The sequence below is a fragment of the Meleagris gallopavo genome, chromosome 1 (genome assembly GCF_905368555.1).
Source record: "Meleagris gallopavo chromosome 1, MGAL_WU_HG_1.1, whole genome shotgun sequence".
NCBI classification, from domain to species: Eukaryota; Metazoa; Chordata; class Aves; order Galliformes; family Phasianidae; genus Meleagris; species Meleagris gallopavo.
The window spans coordinates 130,973,964-130,984,157 of NC_139404.1; positions in this window are offsets into that span (position 1 = coordinate 130,973,964).

Genomic DNA, 10,194 nt, shown 5'->3' on the forward strand with positions numbered 1-10,194 from the left:
AGACCAACCCAATAGGCTAAATAAGCAATAAAGGTGAAAGCTAACCATTACCGATTTACAAGAATTTTTTCTATGCATGTTTCATTGCCTTCAAAAAAAACATTATGACTTCTTCAGCTATGAATGTATTTTGAACAAACGGGGGGCTTAGTGTTCTTACCATAAGATGCACATCTCAGTTGCTGTGTGGATGTGAATCAATACAACACTTAGCAGCCATCCAACACTCGCTGCATACTTCTGAAACAATCAGCACACGCATAGTGCAGCTCAGGTGCACAGCGCAGTCCTGTCCTCCAGAAAAACTGAGTCTAGAGCAGTGGTTCTCCAGGTTAAAGATCTGTCATGAGTCAACAGCATGAGCTGTCAAGCCAGAGGAACTCCCTGAGAAGTGAAATTGCTGTTTGCGTGTTGCTCAGCACGTCACACCCAGTACATGTTACTGTGAAAACAGCGTGTGAGCAGGAGATCACATTGCAGGGGTAAGGAGGTGCTCATGGAAAACAAGGTAAGGAGGTCAGGAGAACAGCTAAGCAAGCTTGCTTTGTTTGTGATCCAAGGGATCCTACAATGAGCCCTACTTGCATGCCAAGTGGGCTGGAGAGAGAGAATCACTGAGTCACAGAATTGCAGGGGATGGAAGGGACCTCAAGAGATCATGGAGTCTGACCCCCCCTACTAAAGCAGGTTCCCTACAGCAGGCTGCACAGATAGGCATTCAGACAGGTATTGAATATCTCCATAGAAGGAGATGCTACAACCTCACTGGGCAACCTGTTTCAGGCTCCGTCACCCTTACCGTAAAGTTCTTCTGCATGTTTGCATGGAACTTCCTACATTCAAGTTTTAGACTTGAATGAATGTAGACTTTAGCTCCTTGTCTGGAGAGAAAAGGCTAGCAGTAGGGAAATCTCCCTAACACATCCACTCAGTGGATGGAATTGGCCAGCATTTCACCTTCTGCATGGGTTCTTTCACAGAATTGTAATAGGCACATTCTGTAGGTTCCTCCTACTCTATATGACTTCTGTTTTCAAGAGAAAAAGGAAGCAAAGATAAAGCAAATGTAGTAAGTAAGGAGAGGAGAACTATGCTTACTGCCTCCCTAGACCAAAACTGTATAGCAGCTAAGGTTGGGAAGGATCTCTGGAGGTCATACAGTATTTAAATGGAGCAGAAGATGGTAAGTTTATATGACACGTATTTGCCAGCTAGTAGGTTCCTGGCCTGCACTGATGCCCAGAATTGTTCTGCTCCAGGTGCAGACTCTGCACTTCTCACTGAACTTCACAAAGTTTTCACTGTCCCAGATCCTAGATTTTAGAGTGCTGTTCTGTCACCTAGCATAGCAAGCCTTTCCTTGCCCAATGCACAGTTTAATGCCTCCCACACAACAGTTGAAGGTGCACACTGGCTCAATATCCAAGATCAAGGATATCAAATAATACTGACCCATTGCATCATGCTGTGCCACTTGGTGTCAAGTGATTGCTTACTTACTTTTGAATCCAGAAGGTCAGAGGGCCTCCAATCTACCTGCCAGGCCCTTCATCCAGTCCATGTTTCTCAGCACTCAGATGAGAGTTCTGTGGGAGGCCATGTCAAAAGACACTTCAGAGACATATCCATGACTGTCCCCGTGTCTCCAAAGCCAGCTATCCCAGTGCAGAAGGCAGAACCCAGCCTGACCCTGTCTGCCACCTGGTAGCTTCATGAGCCTGAAAATGAATTCCCAGGACTTGTGCTTGGCAGTCCTTGATGCCAGAAGGGAAGCTGACTGCCATCCAACTCCGTAGATCCTCATCCCTTAGCATTACCTCTTCTCATCAGCTGGGATGTCTCCAGGATTTTCTGTAGGTAGTCAGCAGCATCCTTGCACTCACATCACCCTCTAGTTGAACCCCATTCAGGCCCATGCATTTGCAAGTAAAATACATGCAGTGTATTACAAATTCCACAGTGTGTTAATACACGTCCTGTAACGGAGAAGAATTACACAGATAAACCCTTGTCCCGGAATAAAGATTGAAGTGAGGGAAAGTGTATATTTTGGCTTTCTTTTGACATATGCTCTTCACATTTTCACCACTAGAGTGAACTAATGTGACAATCCCTCAAGTAATGCAGTCCGTCATGGCACGTAGTTGCTCACACCAACACCATCCTCCCCCAGACCCCTTCAGTGTTGAAGCTGAGTAGTCAAGGTCAAAAGGTAAGTAATGCTAATGTTAGAGTGGCCAAATCAGGTGTTTATATGAGACTGCCTAGAGCATGACTGAGAAAATCACCTCTACTGCTATAGAGTTTTGCTGCCAGCAATTATTATCCCTAAATGCCTGTGAGGTGAAAGAACACATACTAACACAGACTTAAAGGTGGAGATCTGACAAAAAGAAACCTAAGGAAAAAATATCCTCCTGTTTTCAAGCCTCATCTATGGCACCTAAAATTGGATTTAATTTTATATTCAGACTATGGCATCAACTGTCTTCAGTTGCAGCTGTTAACAAAAAGTACTTCTGCAAGTCACATTGCAAAGCTTGAGGTCAGTGAATGAGGAACTCATTATTAGTAGCCACTTGTGAAGACAGTTATATGACTTAATTAGCATCACTCAAACTTTTATAAAAACTACTGAATTGATTGTGGGATAGAGTGTACTCTCAGCAAGTTTGCAGATGACTCTAAGCTGGGTGGTGTAATTGACGCAACAGAAGGAAGGGATGCCACCCGCAGAGACCTGGACAAGTCTGAGAAGTGGGTTCATGTGAACCTAGTGAAGTTCAACAAGACCAAGTGCTAAGTGTTGCACATGGGTTGGGGTAATCCCAGATATGAGTATAGACTGCAAGAAGAACCCATTGAGAGCAGCCCTGTGGAGAAAGGACTTGGGGGTTCTGATGGATGAAAAGCTGGACACGAGCCAGCAGTGTGCCTGTAGCCCAGGAGGCCAACTGTATCCTGGGCTGCATAAACAGAGGGGTGGCCAGCAGGGAGAGAGAGAGAGGATTGTCCCCCTCTGCTCTGCCCTTGTGAGCCCCCATCTGAAGTACTCCGTCCAGGACTGGGACCTCCAGCACAAGAAGGGCATGGAGCTATTGGAGTGGGGCCAGAGGAGGAACACAAGAATGATGTGAGGGCTGGAGCACCTCTCCTATGAAAGAGAGGCTGAGGGAGCTGGGCTTGTTCAGCCTGGAGAAGAGACCTCATTGCAACCTTCCAGTACTTGAAGAGAGCTTATAAACAGGAGGGAGACCAACTTTTTACATGATCTAATAGTGATTGGGCAAGGAGGAATGGTTTAAACCAAAAGAGGGGAGATTTAGATTAGATATTAGGATGAAATTCTTCACTCAGAGGGTGGTGAGATGCTGGCACAGCTGCCCAGAGAAGCTTTAGTGCCCCATCCCTGGAAGCACTCAAGGCCAGGTTGGATGGGGCTCTGGACAGTTCTGCGCATGGCAGGGGGTTGGACTATGGGGGTTTTGAGGTCCCTTCCGACTCAAACCATCCCATATGACTGTAAAATAATTTTTTTCCTTTGGGCAGTTCTCTCCCTTCTCTCAATATCTACCTCCCAGCTTCTTCAAGAACAGGCATCTTACTTTTCTTCCAAATAGGAGCACCCATCTCTCCAAGACAATGAATGAGATATGGATTCTGTAAAAACAATAGCATGTGACAATGAAGTAAGAACAACTCCCATGCTAAGGCATGAGGGAAAGAGGGGGAAGGGGAAGCCACCACTTGTGCCTAGCAGCTGGGTCTGTAGCAGGTTACTGCAATGGGGAATAGTGATTGATAGTAGAGCTTTCTTCACCATTTGCAGACCAGGACAAGTCATTCCCTCTATGAAGACTTCAGACATCAATCTCTAGGGCTTTTCCCAGTTTGTGTGGCCTGAATTCTTCAAAGACTTGTAGTTTCTCAAGTGGTTTTAATCACACAAACATCAAAAGACACATTTCAAACCTTACGTTCTCACTGAATTTCAAGTCCTTCATCAATTGCAAAACTAACTAAATAAATAAATAAATAAATACCGACAGTTCAGCACAGTAAAATTTTCAAGGACACAACACAACCTAAACAGCTGTCCCAAATAGTGTTCCCAGAAATGGCACAAGAATTTTAGCTTTTAGCAAGTCAGTATTAAGGTACACCTACTGCAGGAGATTTCAGTCTGATAAGACTGGCTGAATTAGAAGTAATAAAAGTCAGAGATTTAAGGATAAAGTGTTTAGAAAGCCTAATTACGGCTGGCACTATCAGCAATCCATTCTGTAAAGGAGGCTTCTTCAGCTAAATGCCATGAGGCAGTCCTGGGCTCCTTAGAGCTGCAGACAAGGTCCTCCAGGATCCGGTCACACTGCAGAACTCACCACCAATCCCACATGCCTTAAACAAAGCAAAACCCAAAAGCAACTCCACAGACACCAAGAACCACTAGGAATGTAGCATGTGTCTTACTGACAGAAAATTATTATAGTCTCTTGTGTATTGGAATCATATTCCATTCATAGAGACCATAGGCTAAAATTGAAAGAGCAGGCAGTAGTGGAAAGACTGCTTGGCTCTGTAAATCTTTCTGTGCCTTTAGCACAGGTAAGACACTTAGCAGACTCCATGTGTTTCAGAATAGAGCATTGGGAAAAAAGCTCTCAACTCCACGTGAAACTTTCAGGTGGCTGATGAGAGTTATCACTCATCACCTAGAGTGTTAGACTGTGGCACTGATAGCAAACACATGCACCTCTGATCATTTTTGAGTCAGGGAAAAATTAAAATAATGCATCAGATTAGCTCCTAACAGTATTCAGCATCATCTGCAATAGCAGTAAATGGTGGCAGCCTACGTGCTGAATTCACTCTGCATGATTGAACCCACAGGTTACAACTGTCTTTTAAAAGCATCTGCTGGTAATAGAGGCATTAATATTTGATTTTTGCTTTGTCTCCTACAGGAACTTTACACTTTCCCTAAGCATGTTACAAATATCTTTAATACTCACAGCATCATAGGGAAAAGTTTTGCTCACCTGGCACAGCCATCAATAAAACTGATTAGATGTACCATGCCCACAGCAATCACCTCTATTTCTGACAGCGGCAGCTTCCTTCTGCAGAAAGCACTCATCATTCTGCACATCTAGGACAGGGAAGAAGAGGAGAACTGAAGCTTCATGATTCATTTGCAGGAGGCAATACCCATCTGAGCGGCGGTGCCTTGCAGGGCCTCCTTGCACAGGGGTGTCCATGTGCCCTGTGCTGCACAGGCACTCAAGTCAGCCTGCTGGGCTGGGGCTGGCATCCAGGTGAGAAGAAGAAATCGTATGTTAGTGTGCTGCCAATTTCCCCCTGGACTGGGGAGGGTGCAGAAAATACAGTGGGGTTATTGCAGTTGTGAAGGGTACCGCTTTACTGCTGTCAAAATGAAGGAGTTACTCCATAGTACTCTTCCTTCTTTTCTTTCCTACCAGGTCATGTCTGTTTGCACCACTTCCAACTCAAACATGGACAGGTTTAAGCACCATAAGATTGGAGCTACAGAAATAAAGTTAGGAAATTAAGTTTAAACTCTTTTCTCTTTACAGAAATTTGCGTTCCTTCCAGCATTTCCAAGTATGATTAGTGCGAGCAAAACACGGTGATGTGGAAATGTCCTCCCAGCCTCCAGCCCCAGCTGGCTCCTGACTGATACAGACTGGGCTGTCTACAACTATGTTGTCTTTTGGCTCCCCTCCTTCTCTAGGTGTCAGCTTCTCCCACTAGCCCTTCATTTGCCCCAGTACACTTTTGGACAGCTACACAAGCCAGGAGCTCTGCTCTCCGGCAGGCAGACTCTTTGTTCCTCTTGAATGCTAGAGATAATGGCGTAAATTGTGCCAGGGGAGACACAGGTTGGATATTAGGAAAAAATTCTTCTCAGAAGGAGTGGTGAGGCATTGGAACATGCTGTACAGGGTAGTGGTGGAGTCACCATCCCTGGAGGTGTTCAAGAACCGTGTGGATGTGGCACTGAGGGACGTGAGTGAGTGGGCTGATGATTAAACTAGATGACCTGAAAGATCTTTTCCAACCTTAATGATTCTATGATCCCCCCTTATCACCACCGACGAGAACTGGCATCGAGGTAATGTCTCTCCACAGCCTTATTCACCACATCCACGTACAGTGGTCATTAGTGGAAATAGGTTGCTGCATGCATGCAGGCAGGTGGCCGCTTTCTCAAAGCCATGTCACACCACTGGCATACAGCTCTCCATTAAAGCCCGCTGGGTCTTCACATTGTCCTTCTGGCCTATCTATAGTCCAATTACACACATTCCTTAAATTCCAATGCAAAATGTTTAAATCTGAAGCATTTCCAACCAGAAGCTTCAGAAAAGAGGGTCCAAAATAGCAGAAATATGAAAACTCTGCAAATACTGCCCTAGTATAGGAGAAGAGAGTACAAAGAAAATTGGTCGTGGTGTATTTTAAGCTCAAAATCCATCAGTAAGAGGATTATATTAAAGAAAAATATCACTATCTAATGAAGTGATTTTCTCTGTCTGGCAAGCAATCATGAGATAGGCCCTCACCTGGTGACAGTAGTAAGGCACCTGCCTTTTCCATCAGAATGGCATTTCAAAGAAGCTATTCATCCAACCCTAAATCCACAAAAACAAACTTAAACAATTAAAAAAAAACCAACAACAACTCAAAAACATCACAACCCAGCCAACTGCATCCTACTGCTGTGTCTTAAACTCCCACACAGAGATATCTTTAAACAGTATATTGAAATTAAATGAAGAGGTGGAAAGCCCCTACCCCAAGCTTTTCCACCTTTTCTTACTTCTGGAAGCAATTCTGACACAAATCAAGGAAATAACAGTTTTGCTACATCTTTGCCATGCAGACACGTAGCACTTGATAGGACAGCCTAGGATCCTGTCCCAATTACCCCAGAGAAGAACAAGTGCATGCACACAGTTGAGACATCAGCAGAAAAATCTCATAGGTCCCAAAAGCATCCAAGCAAGAGCATACAAACCAGAGCAGTGGGGTGGAAATGTGAAACAGGTGTGGAAGTTCCTCATTTTGTAATTTGGTATTTTTTTTTCTTGCTGCAACTGTTTCCCTAATCCCTTTACTCCCACACATTTCTCAATGTGTAATTTTAATCATAAATACAAATCTCGACAGGCTTTACAGTGAAGAGCTAGGCTGAAAAGCTAATGAAAGGCAAAGGGATGCTGGCAGATGAAAGCAGCCTGTGATGAAGACAGAGGCATAGAGGTGTACTTGGGAGACCTGGCTGCTCCAGGATGCTCACTGCCTTTTTAAGAGCACAAAAGGTAGAACATTTCAAAGAACAGCCAGAAACTGGAGAAACAGTAAGTGAAAAGAGCCTGCTCTTACTCTATTCAATACATAAAGCAGAATGAGAGTAAAATAGGCAGATCTGTAGTTAAGCTTAGCTGTGTGGCAGATTTCAAATCTACTTGATATAAAACCTTACTGGAACTCACTCAAAACATATGAACAAGGATTCCAAATACAGAACAGCAATATTTTTCCTTAAGTATTCCTGACCAACACGTGAAACATGGAATTGGTAGCTCATGCAATCTTGATGTTTCACCATCGCCACAAAGTGATTCATAGCAATTCCCTTATCTCAATTTCCTCTTTGTCTTCTCCAGTGTTACAGAGGATATTTTGTACTTCCTGCAACCTCATCCACCCTTCTGATAAGAATGGCAGGTGTCATGCTATCACGTGTCACATAAAGGCCTCTCAGGACAAGGGAAATAAAACTGAATTAAAAAGACAGACTATGGAGAGGAGGAAGAAAAGGGTCTAGGAGACAAAATGTTCCAAATTCGTAAGTCACAATAGGTTTCTAAATTGTAGCTGTCAAAAGACCCAGTTATTCCACAAAGACTTCCTCCAGCATAACCATATCTTTTCCCTAGATGAGAACCATTTGCTTTGGCATAGCTGGGAGCCTTGGCTGGACTCTCAGCATTAAATAGCTTTCCAGAGGGCGTGCAGGTGCTGGATGGTTCATGTATACTCTCCTATCTGCAGATTTGCTTTTGTCCCATGAGGGAAGTCAGGTGGGTGCTGCAGTTCCCAGTGTAGCCTTTAGCCTTATTTTTTAATTACTTCCTTTCCAGGGAAAGCACTTTTTTCCTTGTTGTGACATCAGGCAGACACCAAGAGCAGACGCTTTATGCTTTCATGCTGCCATGTGCACTCTCTTAGGCTGGTGGCTGCTCCTTGGGTGTGCATGTACACGGCACAGGTGGCACATTGCTCCTCTAACACCTCCAGCAAAGATTCCCCATGCTCCTCTCAGCACGGAATCCAGGGCTTTGACATGGCTGCACGCTGCTTCTTTCAGCCTCGTTCATCCACACATTATTTGGGTTTAACAGTCAAGAATTTCTACCAGTGGGGTTTCCTTTTATGCCACAAAGCAAACACACAGCTTTCTTCCCTTTCCCTCCTGCCTGGATTGAAAGGGAAAATGCTGACTTCAGAGCAGTGAGCCCTGAACAACAATCTGCTCCTACAGCAGCCTGTGGCCACCAGCTGCGTACCCACAGGCCTCACACTGCTCGCTTTGCCCTGGTCACGGCAGGCTTTGCTGCTAAGAAGATAACTTAATGGTAAACCCTTCCCCACAGCAGCAACCCAGAAAGGCTGAGGGGAGTTCTGCACCACCCGCAGGCTGCTTCTGACCTCACAGAGGTCTTCTCAAGCATGAGAAGAGGACCCACGCTGACCTCTGCAGCTGGCACGTGACAAACAATAACTGAGGCAGACCTCCAGGACCCATATCACAGGCCATGTTTCCCTTACACCCTTACATTTTAAACAAGCACAGGTAGAATTTACACCTCCTTTCAGGTCTCTTCACATTTCCATGAAGCTTCCGTGTAAACCACAATAAGACCATGAAGCAGAAATATCACTCACCTTTCTCTTTGTTAATCAAGCATCAAGTAGAGACACTGACAAGGCATCTTTAACATATAAGAAAATAAATTTAAGCAATCCCTAAATAATCTTTTTTCTCCGCAAACTGTTTGGAGTGCAGATAAGATCAAAATATGGCTTTCCCAGCCAACAAAATTATTAACAGCACGTGGAAAAAAGTAATGTTACACAGCAGCTGGAACTGTCTGATGGCTTCGTGGAGCTGACAGCAGAGCTGGTGCCTGCAGCAGGGAGCTGCCACCCTCAGTAGCATCCAGGGAAATACTGAAATGACGAAACAACAGGGTTATCTGGGAAAAATCTGTACTTTCAGGGCACTTTTGAGTTGCTACTTCTCATAAAGAACACTTCCCAAAATAAAAATCTGCATGAATATAATAACTACTGAAAAACATCCTCATGGCCTATGACCAGAAAGCACACCTTGATAATTCACTGTGGGAAGTGCAGAGAAAAGAGGTTAGGCATCACCTGTAAAGATAGTTCACAGGCAAGTAAATTCTGGATCTCCTTTTACTGCAAGAAAGAGGGGTAACAACTCACATTAAAAAACAAAATAACAAAAATATTCTAATTGCTCTCTACAGTGACCTGAAAGGAGGTTGCAGTGAGGTGGGAGTTGACCTCTTTTCCCAGGTAACAGCAACAGGAGAGGGAATGGCCTCATGTTGTACGAGGGAAGGCTCAGGTTGGATATTGGTAAAATCTTTCTTCCCAGGAAGAGTGGTGATGTAGTGGCACAGGCTGCCCATGAAGGTGGTGCAGTCACCGTCCCTGGAGGTGTTCAAGAACTGTGTGGATGTGGCACTGAGGGACGTGGTCAGTGGGCATGGAGGGGGTGGGCTGACTGTTGGACTGAGTGATCTGAGAGGTCTTTTCTGATCTTAACGATTCAGTGATTCTATAAAAGTTCAACTCTCCATTGTTCCAGTTAATGTTCCAGTTGGCCAAAGGATTCAAAAGCTGCTGAGAAAAACAAAACCAAAACAAACTACCACCAAACAAACAAACAAACAAACAAAAAAACCATCCCCAGAGACAGAGAGAGGCACAAAACAAGAATTAAGTCCAGGAGTTCCCCAAATATGCCACAAATATTATCTGTATTTGCTAGGCAAATGATGTCCTAACGGCCTAATGGCATTTATACACACCACTGAATTTGTAAAAGCCTTGCACAGTGTCCCAATAAGTTAAAAT